The sequence below is a fragment of the Podarcis bocagei genome, assembly GCF_964188305.1.
Source record: "Podarcis bocagei genome assembly, chromosome: 7".
Lineage (NCBI taxonomy): Eukaryota > Metazoa > Chordata > Lepidosauria > Squamata > Lacertidae > Podarcis > Podarcis bocagei.
In genome coordinates, this window is record NC_138132.1 from 18369953 (window position 1) to 18381895 (window position 11943).

Genomic DNA, 11943 nt, shown 5'->3' on the forward strand with positions numbered 1-11943 from the left:
ATCAGGAGACACATTTTTATATGATATTATTACATTTCCATTATTCTGCACACAAATCTTACTTGCAAACCAATGTAAAATATTATTATTATTATTATTATTATTATTATTATTATTATTATTATTATTATTATTCCCGTCCTATATTATTACACCCGCTCTATACCCATAGATCTCAGGGCAGTCCATAACATAAAATCACAATATTAAAAACACAAAATACATAATAAATATAGGAACAAAGATTACCCAATAATCTCCACTTGCACAAAACTTTTAAAAGGGCATCGGATGTCAATCAGCCAAAGGCATGATTAAAAGGAAGTTTTTTACCTGGTGCCTAAAAGTGTATAACATACCCCGCAAGTGTCCCAATTTGCCAGGGACAGTCCTGGAATCACAGAATCCATCCCAGTTTCTGATTTGATCTGAGAATGTCTCACTTTTCTTTAAAAGGTAAAGGTAAAGGGACCCCGACCATTAGGCCCAGTCGCGGACGACTCTGGGGTTTTGGTGCTCATCTCGCTTTAGTGGCCGAGGGAGTTGGCGTTAGTCCACAGACAGCTTCCGGGTCATGTGGCCAGCATGACTGATCCGCTTCTGGTGAACCAGAGCAGTGCACGGAAACACCGTTTACCTTCCTGCTGGAGCAGTACCTATTTATCTACTTGCACTTTGACGTGCTTTCGAACTGCTAGGTTGGCAGGAGCAGGGACCGAGCAACGGGAGCTCACCCCATCGCAGAGATTCGAACCGCCGACCTTCTGATCGGCAAGCCCAAGGCTCAGTGGTTTAGACCACAGCGCCACCCACATTGCTTTTCCTTAGGATGTCCCTATTTTCATTCATTTTTGGCTCCTCTTAAGTGGGCACCATTGCCATCATAAGAGAACAAAGGTTTGTGGTGAGTTCCGGCACTACTTCTTCTGGGGGAAAAATAGCACTGGGTGTCACTAGTTTCATTGGATTAATGTTGGAGGGTATGGTATAATGAAGGTGCCAGCTGAACCTCCCTGGGGAGAACATTCCACAAATGGGGGAAAGGCCCATTCTCATGTTGTCACCCTCTTGTGGGGGAGCCACATGATGAAGGACCTCAGAGGATGGTCTCAGGGTCCAGGTAGGTTCATATGGAGAGGCCCAGTGCAGTCTGATCAGGATTGGTGAAATAAGCTTAAACCATCTTGCCCCAGTGAGCAACCTGACCACTGAATTCTGTGCCAGCTGAAGTTTCCAAACCATTAGAGAGTGCATAGTACTCCCCACAAATCTTTCAGGAAACTTATAGCAAATCACCTAAATCGGTTTGCAGAGCTTATAGCAGCGATTATTCAGTAAGAATAAAAATTTCCAGTGCTTCAGTCTCCTGAGGAGGTGAAATGCCATTTCCAGTTGCAATGACCTCTCTGGAGGGAATTCTTTTGACTCATGGGACTTGCTATGACAAAGAACAATTCCAAGTGAATCCCTTTTAATATCTATACAATATATCAAATGACTGATTTTTGCACGTATTCCTAGACTGTATTGACCCTTCATAAGAGCAGCTTAAATGAAGCTGCCAGCCGAACCTCCCTGGGGAGACCAGTCCACAAATGGGGAGCAACCACAGAAAAATCCCATCCTGTCCCCAGGATACTTTGGTGGAAGATTCAGGAATCTCACCATTGGTGTCCACCTCTTCCCATCCATGACCCAGCTGCCAAGTGACCAAAACCAATGATTCAGTTCCCACTGTGAGTTACTCCTACTTGGCACTACAGTATGAATTAGGCTCCAAAGGTCACCCCCACCACTCAGAGAAGCTACGGTAGTCAGCTAAGTTCACACTGTTTACTTGACACGAGCTTGACAAGGGATTGTCCTGTCACAACAGGCTTAGGAAACTTAAAGAAGATTTGTACAGTTCTTGCCCATGGTCTCATTTCCCTTAGGCACTTCAGAAATTCTTAAGGGATAGTTAATCAAGGAGGCCTATTTACAACTGCTTATCTTGCTTCTTGCCTCCTTATTTCTAGTTTCCTGACACAGTACAGTTATCTGCAGTTTTACCTCCACAAGCCCTTCCAACTCTGCAAGAGAATCCTCAATTGTACTACGAAGAGGGGATGTTGTGTGTATGGACCATGCACTTACCTTATTGCAAATACCTGGAAAAAGGTCAAGCTGAGCAGCTTGGCTTAGCTGATGATTAATACTTGCTTGCTGGATAATAATGCATTATTGTTTGCCACCCCGTTGGTCCCTGTCTTTGAGATCTACAACACCTTTCCATTTGATGGTGGTTTCTGATAAGTTATGCTTTCCTCATTCCTAAAGAGATTGGTCCTCTTGACAATGGAGCTTTTACACTGAGCAGCCTGGGCTGCTATTTCTGGAAAGAGCCAAGCCATAAATAGAGCAGCTGAAGGTACCCAGGCCTCACACCAGAGAGTTTATAGATTTCCAAGGAGAAGCCAAGATGACTCCCCAGATTGTGGTTACCGTTCTTCTCCTCTTTCTCCTTTGCCCACAGGAAAGCATTGCGGTAAGGTGACTTCTGCTTTGAAAGGAGACATGCAACACCTTTCTGCCACAATGATCTTTCTCTTCAAGTGCACAAGAGAATGTGCGTCCTTTACTAGTACCTGAGGGTTGTTATAAGAGAATCCTAGTACAAAATAAAAAATGTCCATGTGGAGACAGCAGTGCCCAAACAGTGATTCATATATGGTTGTTTTGCTCTTTGTACAGGGATTCACACAAATTGTTGAATCACTCCACCATTAATGTCTCCGCCAGGACATTTACCAAACTATTATGTGAATTTTCTCTTTGAAGATCAATACAAGGCAGAGACAGTAAAAACTTTAAAATTCTTAGTGGTTTTTATTGTATGGTTTTTATGCACAATGGTTGAAAACCACTCTGATTTTTTTTAAAGCAATATATGAATGTTGTTTCCAAAATATTAATCAAATAAATAAACTGCCTTTAAAGTAAGGGACACAACAATATCCTGAGTTTTAAATTGCAGTGGAGTTTGGTAATTTTATCTGCTTAGTTTTTTGTACATGTTTTTATTTCCACCTCAAATGGCAAAGGCCAGGGGCTGGTGCAAATATCTATCTTTCTATCTCACTTCAGTGTATTGTATATTTATTGCATGCATTTTGTTAGAGTTTACATCTGCACATAAAGAAAGAGGAACTAATGTGAATGCTTATGACTGGGATGAATTAGATTAATGCATACCAAAAAGCAAGGTAGTGTGAGGAGAAGATTATGAAATCAAGATTAGAGAGATTTCTGCCCTCCTATTAAATTAGAACAAGTGGGATTAACCCAAAAGCTCTCTCTTTAGGTTCCTGGGTTACATGGTCAGCAACCTGTGGTGAATATTATAAATGTCTTGTGTACTGAGAGATCCATTTCAGTTCCCCAATGCCATTTTAGAAAGCTGTGAATATTCTTGATTTCCCCCCCCCCCAGTCTTCAGACATCCACATTTTCTCATTGGCAGGAAAAGTGTTCTAAGAATGCAGCATGCTTATGACTTTGATCTGTGTGAACAAGGGAGGGTTGCACTGCATATTGCATAATTCAATCAGATGAGCACGAAATGTGCAATACAGAATTATGCATTCCACTGCTGTCTGTGTTCTTGTATTTGAAACCCAGTGTGCAATCAAGCCTTCTGCAGATAGAACATGAACACTGATTCTGATTCGTCTTCAGACAATGAGTTCTTGTTTTCTGTTTTAGGCAGGTGGCGTTGCTAGATTCCAGACTACAGTGGTAAGTATTTCATATTATATATCTGTGGAAAGATCTTCCTCCATTTTCTGGATTCAGTTGTATACTGTTTTGTCTGGGTTTTGCACCAAAACAGCCTTGGACACCTTAACAGATCCATACTGGGAGAAGGACAGTGACCTTGCTAATTCTTCTAGACCTTTCAGGGGCTATGTGTAGTATTTGACCTTCTGCACCAGCTATCTGGCATATGGGGTATTATGTTCTAGTGTTTCTGCTCATACCTGGGTGTCTGTTTCCAGAAAGCCATGCAGGCAAACTACTGGTTGGTCCTGAAGTATTTAGGCTACCACAGGCTTTCATCCCATCTCTCATGTTGACTAACATCTACATGAAACCACTGAACTAGATAATCCAGAGGTTTGGTGAGAGGTAGTATCAGTAGGCTGGTGACACCCAGCTCTGATTCTCCTTTTCATTAGCTTCAGATGAGGCAGTGGAAGTGCTATTGATGAAGCTTGGGCTCAGTGATGGACTGGATGAGGGATTAGTAAATGAAGCTGAATCCCAGCAAGATGAAGTTAATGTTTATGGGTGGTCCATTTGCGCAGAGACATGGCGGTGGGGAGCTTGGCATGGCACAGCTGCAGCAGTGGGTGCAGGGCTGTCTTATGCATATGCGGCACCGGGGTGCAAAGATCCGCCCTGCGCACGCCCCCCCCCCCGGTTGCTCAATCCCAGGAGCGCAGGAGGCCAGAGCCAGCCGGCCACCTCAGAGTCTCGCTGGCTTGGTCGCCCCCAAACTCACAGCACAGAGCTTCCTGCAGCAGAAGAGCCTGCCACAGCGCTCCGACCGATGGGTGGGCTCTTCCCCGGACTCAACTCTCGGGCCCCAGACTCTCAGCCTGGCACCCCTGAGAGCCCCGCGCCCGGGTGCCCCGCACCCCTCGTGCCTATTGGTAAGACGGCCCTGAGTGGGTGCAGCTCCCTTTTGCCTTCCTCCTCCACCTCTCTGTAACCAGAAGTGACATGCATGGAAGACACAAGACTTACCCACTCTGGAAGAATGGCAGATGAAGGTGATTGACTACATGGAAATGGCCGAGATGACTGGCAGAATCCGAGACCAGGGAGATGAGTTGGTGGAAGAAGATTGGAAAAAGTTTAAAGAATATCTACAGAAATATTGTAAAATTTATGAATGTTAAATGGACGTTGGATGGAAAATAAGCGGTGTTGGTAAAAAGATTAATAAGAATATGTTAATATAGACTGATAATGAGGGAAAATGTATTTTTAATATAGGTTAAGATCTTGAGTAAAGTTAAGGATAGAGGGTAAGGATTTGCTAAATTAAATATCTGAACTGGAATACAAAAAGGGAGGTGTGAGGAGGTCAAGAAATTAGTGATGAAGTATAGGATATGAAAATCCTAATCTTTTTTCTGTTTTGTTTGTTGGTATTCTTTGTTCTTTTTTCCTTTTTTATTATTCTGTTAAATGTTTGTTTTCTTTTTTTATTCTGTACCTTTATTAATTGTTCAATAAATATTATTTTTAAAAAAACAAAAACAGAAGCGACATGCAGCATAAGGAAGCCAGGTGAGCAACAACACTCTGCCTGTGCCACCCTTTTTGCCACTACGGATGCCATTGTCTACTGGATGCTAGGCAGCAATGGCAGGAGAGAGCTTTGGCCTAATAAGTAGAGAAAGTTGAACTGCAGCTGCCATCATTCTCCGACCATTGGCCTTGCTGGCTGGGGGGGCTGATGGGAATTGGAGAGCACCAGGCTTGGGAAAGCAGGATTCTCACACCCTCCAACATTCCTCTGATGGAAATTGGGATGCACGTCTTTGGGTGCTGTGCTTTCACGGGAGCTAGCTGACTTGTGCAAGAGTGCAGAACCACGGCAAGTGCCAGTACTGGCTGTAAGCTCCATGAGCTTGGAGGGGGGAAATGGGATTCCAGGGAAATTCCAGGATCGAATCAGAAGCCAGGATGGCTTCTGTAATTCTTGGAATGCCCTGGGGATATTGGGACACTTGAAGGGTATGGATTATTCCTATGTTCTTAGGCTATATGAACTGCATGGTTTGATTTGCAAATGTCTGGGCTTAGTGTCCAGTGCCAGACTTTGCATACCAATGTGAAGAAAGCAAGATTTGCAGCAGATAGATTCAAAATAATAATAATGGTGATAATTATGATGTTGTTGTTGATGATGATAGGCTAACAAATTGCTTTTAACTTTAGGCTACTGGCAGTGGGTGTGGCCTTGTGAATGTGAGTATTGTGAATCATTTGGATGTTGACTGATTGATCTTGCTTTGTAGATCTAACCTTTTCCTGGTCACTGGAGATCAAGTTCTCTACTTTTTAAATAACGCCCCCCAACAGCCCTTAGAAGCCCCATCCTTGAGACCCGTAGGTCATTTGAAATGAAAATAGCATGCTTCTTAAATGTGCTTTTTATTTATTTCATTTATTAATTGCTTCCCATGAGGCATTTCAATGTTATTTACAATATAAAAACATATACAAACCAATTACACAAGCACTCACAAAACAGCTGCATATATTAATTATTTTATTTTTAAAAATACATAAATGTAAAAACAGGTTAAAACAACAGATTTTTTTTGTTAACTTTGCTGCATTAAATATACATTCTCTAGTTGACCTCATTTGTAATGCTCTGAAATCTTTAAGCTAATATTTCAGTTTCCTATTAATGTTGCCTTGAACTTTATATCTGGATTTCTTTGGCAATGTTTTATTCTGGATTGTTTTATTTGATGTTTTAATATGTTGCAAACCACTTTGAGATTCCCCCCCCCCTTTAAAATATCAAGCAGTATAGAAATGACATGAATTATAGCAATAATGATAATAGGCATTCTAGTCCCATTGAAGTTTCTAGAGGAACAAAGTATAAGGCCTATTTATTCTCATACACTTTTAAAGAGCTTTGGGTGCAAACCCTTGGCTTCTCCAGGTCAGGTTGAGAAAGACCATTGTCTGAAACCCTGGAGAGTTGCAGCCAATCAGTGTGGACAATGCTGAGCTAGATGGACCAATGGTGTGGTCAAATATATTTTGGTACATTTTGAAAGCCATTGTTGGAATCTTTTTTAACTGCAAAAGTAATGGATAACTACATTCCATTCTGCACAAGTGTGGATCAGGTTACTGTCTCATCAGAATGAGGGGTAGACAGCTTTGTCTCCTTCTGTGCATGTTTCCCATGTCTTCGTTCATATATCTGTTCCATCCAGGATTGGTATGAAAAATCACTTTTAATTATTTATTTTCTCACAAGCTGTGCATTTCAGGATATGTGCTATCCCAGGGCAAACGTTTCCAAACACACTGGGCAGCATTCAACTAGGTTTTACTCAAAGTAGACTCATTGAGATTAACGTACCCAAGTTAATAATGTTCAATCATTTCATCGTGTCTGCTGTGAGCAAAACTTAGTGAAATGCTACCCATTTTATCCTAAGCTTTTATGAACTTTGGATTATTATTTTTTTGAAGGTGAGAATAGTATTGCCAAATTTGGAGAAGTGGAAAATCCAAAATATAGTTATATTCTGATCAGAGTATTAGTCCAGGAGGTGAGTATCAATTTTGGTTCACTTCTAAAAGTCGACCAAGTGAAATTCTCCTGCATAACTGAATGGAATATGCAGATTCTGAATTCCTTAAGTCCCTCCTCCAGAATAATGCAAACATAAAAACCCCCATAGCATAGATCTTAGTATCAAAACCATGGCTTGTATCCAAAGTAATGCTAAGTCTCTGGTTCCATTTGGATTCTGCACAATGCGACTCCCCCCGCCCCTACCTAATTGGTTCGGGTTGGCTGGCTTGAACAGAACAGATTTGGGAAGGGTATGGAGGGAACACAGCAGGAGAAGAGGGGGGAAAGTTCCACTGCGCAAGTATAAATCCTTGTGCATTGGATACCCCTGACAATGCAGTCTATTCTGACAATTCCGCCCCCCCCCCCCAACTGCTATGAAGAGAGTGTTCATGGAGAAAACATTTAATTTGATATGATGAGGAAAAAATTGTTTCTTGCTTTCTGTTTTAGATTATTGGTGTAGTGGCACCTCCCAGAGTGAGTATACCATATTACTTTTGTGTAGAGAGTTTCTTTTTATTTATATTAGACTGTTGTTGTTGTTTAGTTGTTTAGTCGTGTCCGACTCTTCGTGACCCCATGGACCAGAGCACGCCAGGCACTCCTGTCTTCCACTGCCTCCCGCAGTTTGGTCAGACTCATGTTTGTAGCTTCGAGAACACTGTCCAACCATCTCGTCCTCTGTCGTCCCCTTCTCCTTGTGCCCTCCATCTTTCCCAAGGCAGTCTTCTCTTCTCATGAGGTGGCCAAAGTTTTGGAGCCTCAGCTTCAGGATCTGTCCTTCCAGTGAGCACTCAGGGCTGATTTCCTTAAGAATGGATGCGTTTGATTTTCTTGCAGTCCATGGGACTCTGAAGAGTCTCCTTCAGCACCATAATTCAAAAGCATCAATTCTTCGGCAATCAGCCTTCATTATGGTCCAGCTCTCACTTCCATACATCACTACTGGGGAAACCATAGCTTTAACTATACAGACCTTTGTTGGCAAGGTGATGTCTCTGCTTTTTAAGATGCTGTCTAGGTTTGTCATTGCTTTTCTTCCAATTATTTACATTAGACTAGGGTTTATATAATGCAAAGCAGGCATGCAAGTGAATCCTTGCTATCTTGTTGATGAAAATTCTAGACATGCCCCACTTGGGATCTACAAACCACCAAATCTTGAATGGAAACACTGGTTCTGGTGGAATTAAATGAGTTTTGCTGAAAAGTAACAGGGTGTTTGTTTGTTTGTTTGTTTGCTTGCTTGCTTGCTTCCTTGCGTGTCTCCAAATGCAACATCAATTAGTGGGGAATTTTTGGCCTTCCAGATGTTGATGGGCTTTCAGTCCCATTATCCCTGAGCATGAGCCATGCTGGTTGCAGCTACTGGGAATTGTCCAACAACATCTGACGTAGAATAGGTTCCTCATTGGAACTGCTTATGTTGGACTCTGACTTCCATAATCCCAACCATTGGCCTTGCTCATTGGGGATGATGGGACAATGACTGGGACAGGAATTTAGGCAGCAGGGCCTCAAAACTTAGAGAGCTGCTGCAAACAGTACTGGGTTATCTGTCTTGGTGATCAGAATGTATACTATAAGACAAGTTCATAGGCGGCATGGGAAATGAACTTCCACAAGCTAATATTGGCAACTAGCTAAGTCATACAGTTAGATCTACTTACTGTATAGAAGGAGCCTTTGTTTGACTTGGTTCCCTCAGATTCCCTCAGATTTTGATTCCCTCAGATTTCCTCATGCTAATGATCTTTGTATGTTACTCTCTTTTTCAAGAACTACCATTTCTAAAAATGCATTGGCTCTTGATGAAAGTTCAGATGCACTGTTCACCTTCATAAAAAATATAGGAAATGAAGAAAATTCATGAGAAGTAATCCAATAGGTCCATAGTTCAGATTGGAGTAGACTGTCCTACAACTTTGCCAGTGGGTATTGCCAATGATTTTGCATGAGCAACTTCACCCCTCTGTGCTGGATATGGGGGTCCCTTTAGTTTATTACGTGACAAGAAAATATACAAAAAAGAAATTCCAGTACACTTTGACATTTTGAGGTGGTGGCCTCCCTGCCCTTCTCCTTTTCCAGTGTGTGCTCTTAATCACCTTGCATGGTGTTCATTCATGCTGTGAATCCATTTATTGTGTGAGGTAAAAGTATAGAAAAGCAAAATATAATTGTGCCTTTCTTCATTTCAGGGAAGAGGACTTCCTACCTCTCCTCCTTTCCCAGTGAGTATTCCTAACCATTTCCCATTGTTCCCATTTATTTTTGGATTCTTTTTATCACGTGAAGCAGAACTATATAAAAGCAAAATATAATTGTGAACTAACTCTACATTACAGGGGTGGGAGCTCTCCTGCTAATTTGCCTGTGTGTATTGAAATAATTATTCTGACTGAGCAATCACTTAATTTTAAATTGTTGTAACCCAGCTTGGGACCTTAGGGCAAGGGGTGGATAATAAATTTAAACAGTGGAAACACACACACACACACACACACACACACACACACACACACACACTGCATCACCAGTAGATGTGCTTTTTCTGTTTGCATTTTAAATTTCTGAATCAGAAGATCCTGGTCATGGTTTTCCACAGGTAATAATGGCTAAATCATTCTTTCCTGCAGTATTTTTTATATTAATTTTCCTCTTTCTTTCTTTCTTTCTTTCTTTCTTTCTTTCTTTCTTTCTCTTGCATTATACAGGAGGCACCAGACTCATGAGGCCTCAGAACAATTTCTACAGCCTTGTGAGGCTTCAGACTTCACCTCTGAGGCCCCTCAAGGCCTCTGAAGTGACTTCCGGTGCTTCCTGAGGCACCAGAAGTCACATTGGAGACCCTGCAATGTGGGTGCCAAGCACCCACAACATTTTTATGGTTGCTCAGGCCCCCATGGCCCCCTATAGTTGGCACTGGTGCTAGAGGGCTGAGTTCTGAATCAAGAAGGTCCCTGGTATGAACTAGGGACGAACAAAGGCAGCTACGGTCTTTCCATTTTGACATGTCTTCATCACAATGAGTGCTGTTTCTATTCCACAGCAGTTTGGTCTCTGCAAAATGCTACATTATTAGTATCTCCGCCTACTATTTAACAGATTTCAGGAATCAGTGTTATAGTTATTTCCACTCCTTCCATTTTACTGCAAAGAAAACACAATTTAAATGGGTGGGTAGGGGACTCAGGAATTATGTATCTTTGTGGACTGGAAAAACCAGCCACAGTGGTACTCTGCTTGCCATTGTATTAACTGGTCATGTTGCTTTGCTTTTTCACCTGAAGGGACTTCGAAAAAAGAGATCTCCTGTAAGTATATGATCTTTTTCATTGGTTTCTGCATTTTCATTTTCTTTGCAATATACGCAATGCCAGAGAAGCTGTTGTACTCCAAATCCCATCAACCCCACCAGAATGGTCAATGGTCAGGGATGATGGGAGTTGTACTCCAACACCACCTGGAGCGCAACTGATTCCTCATCCCTACAATAGGGATTTGACCCATCAGTCAAAGACCAAGGATTTAAGGTCACAGAGATGTAGTCCACTAAATTTCACTCACCTACAGTTGGCTGTGTTCTGTCAGAAGCAGGGATAGAATCAATACAGGAATCTGTCATTGTATCTTTCTATTTGTCGACTAGTCTGTTCATATCCTCTTCTTCTGTTCACCTAAAACTGTTGGAAAGTATTCATATGATTTTCTGATTGCTATAAGACATGTCCAACTTCTAAGAGACTATGATCTACTTCCAATATAATAAAAAAACTGGCATTGATCTACCCATTGTATTTGCCCAAAGTTGTTGAGCTTTTTAAAGGGGACAGTGCCAAAAAAGTTGTTGTTCTTTTATCTGGGGGACAGTCCCCAGAGTTGTTTAGCCTTTTTTATTTTTATTTTTTCATGACCCATTGGACATGCCTGCTATAAGACTTTAATCCTAGACACACTGTCCCATTCCTATGGCCTTAAAACTGTCCCCAGAGTTGTTTAGCCTTTTTTATTTTTATTTTTTCATGACCCATTGGACATGCCTGCTATAAGACTTTAATCCTAGACACACTGTCCCATTCCTATGGCCTTAAAACTGCAAAACTATGAGCTAACCAAAGAAAACTGGCAATCGGTCACGAAAGACCTGCAGATCCCATAGGCTTATAAGTCTACATTTCATCTTATGACATAAAACATTCTCATATAAGATCAGCTCCTAGAAGCATGTAGTAAATCTCATAGAAAATTAATCCATTAAAGGATACAGTAAAGGATGTAGTTAATGCATTCGGACAGAGCAGTTGATGGATCAAGTGAAAAGCTTTCAAGAATTGTACCAAAAAGAAGGGAGGGCATGTCTGGGAAAAAGAATTCTGGTTCAAAAAATTATTAGGGCCTTAAAAAACTATTCCGCATACCATAATGCATTCATCTGGTATCTGGAGAGCCTCTCTTTCCTTTCAATGAAATTATTGTTTTCTAGTCATTTAGTGACCTGTTGTGACTTACTTAGTGCAGCTAGACTGGTGACTAGGAGCAGCCGCCGAGACCACATA

General features: G+C 41.5%; 1 long non-coding RNA gene across 2 annotated transcripts; it reads left to right on the forward strand.

Annotated features, from left to right (window-relative positions):
- Positions 1-2203: 2203 nt before the first annotated feature.
- LOC308591414 lies at positions 2204-9619 on the forward strand. Of its 2 annotated transcripts, XR_014010161.1 has the most exons (5): positions 2204-2527; positions 3745-3777; positions 5992-6021; positions 7835-7861; positions 9586-9619. It is a non-coding gene; the product is annotated as an uncharacterized lncRNA (long non-coding RNA). The 2 variants fall into 2 exon arrangements; XR_014010162.1 differs by lacking the exon at positions 2204-2527 and having other exon boundaries at positions 3654-3777.
- The last annotated feature ends 2324 nt before the right edge of the window (positions 9620-11943 follow it).